Here is a 381-nt window from a genome sequence, read left to right on the forward strand (position 1 = left end):
CTCTCTCTCTCTCTTGCTGAAAGTAAGAATACAATTAGGTTAAAAACTCGTCAGGGGTAATCTTGTAATTTGGTGAAGCCTTGGGTTTAAAGTCGGCTGGAACCAAGTCGCGCGTTCCGCGCCTCGACATCGATCGATGGTACATGATGTATATCGATCGATCATAATATTCAATCGTCGAGGCTTCTCTTCTGTATCGATCGACGGCACTGGGTGTGCATCGATCGATTGCTTCTTCTGTATATCGACCTCTAATGGTCAGCTCCGATGAAATCTCTTTTGAGCTCCTAAATGCTCCATAATCATCATTTTTCTCCAAGATACTCCTGAACCTGAAAACATACCTAATAGGATAGAATATATAATATATAGATAGTAAAA

Source organism: Brassica oleracea, unplaced genomic scaffold (genome assembly GCF_000695525.1).
Source record: "Brassica oleracea var. oleracea cultivar TO1000 unplaced genomic scaffold, BOL UnpScaffold00689, whole genome shotgun sequence".
NCBI lineage: Eukaryota > Viridiplantae > Streptophyta > Magnoliopsida > Brassicales > Brassicaceae > Brassica > Brassica oleracea.